The sequence below is a fragment of the Crocuta crocuta genome, unplaced genomic scaffold, assembly GCF_008692635.1.
Source record: "Crocuta crocuta isolate KB4526 unplaced genomic scaffold, BGI_CrCroc_1.0 scaffold1676, whole genome shotgun sequence".
Classification (NCBI taxonomy): domain Eukaryota; kingdom Metazoa; phylum Chordata; class Mammalia; order Carnivora; family Hyaenidae; genus Crocuta; species Crocuta crocuta.
This window is the reverse complement of record NW_027530560.1, coordinates 92,169-92,443: the sequence shown is the minus strand read 5'-3', so window position 1 is coordinate 92,443 and position 275 is coordinate 92,169. Positions and strand designations below refer to the sequence as shown.

The window sequence follows — 275 nt, the reverse complement described above, 5'->3', positions numbered from 1 at the left end:
CGGATTCTGTGTCTCCTTCTCTCTCTGTCCCTCCCCCACTCACGCTCTGTCTTACTGTCTCTCAAAAATAAATAAATGTAAAAAATTTTTTAAAAAACTCCTTTACAATGATATCCAACAGTTGTAGTAGCAAGATCCTACCTTTGAATAAAAATTACTAAATTTACATTAAATTTCTTTCCTTGTTTTTTTTATTGATTCTGTCAGATGACTTCTATAAATATGTAAAACCACCAATGACTCAGATCATTTAAAATTAATGTAGCTTCCCCAAA

The 275-nt window shown here is 31.3% G+C and overlaps 1 protein-coding gene across 1 annotated transcript in view; it reads right to left on the bottom strand.

Annotated features, from left to right (window-relative positions):
- Positions 1-275, bottom strand: part of LOC144234535 (rab proteins geranylgeranyltransferase component A 1-like) — an 82,088-nt gene that overhangs the window by 39,710 nt on the left and 42,103 nt on the right. The gene's annotated exons all lie outside the window — the stretch shown is intronic.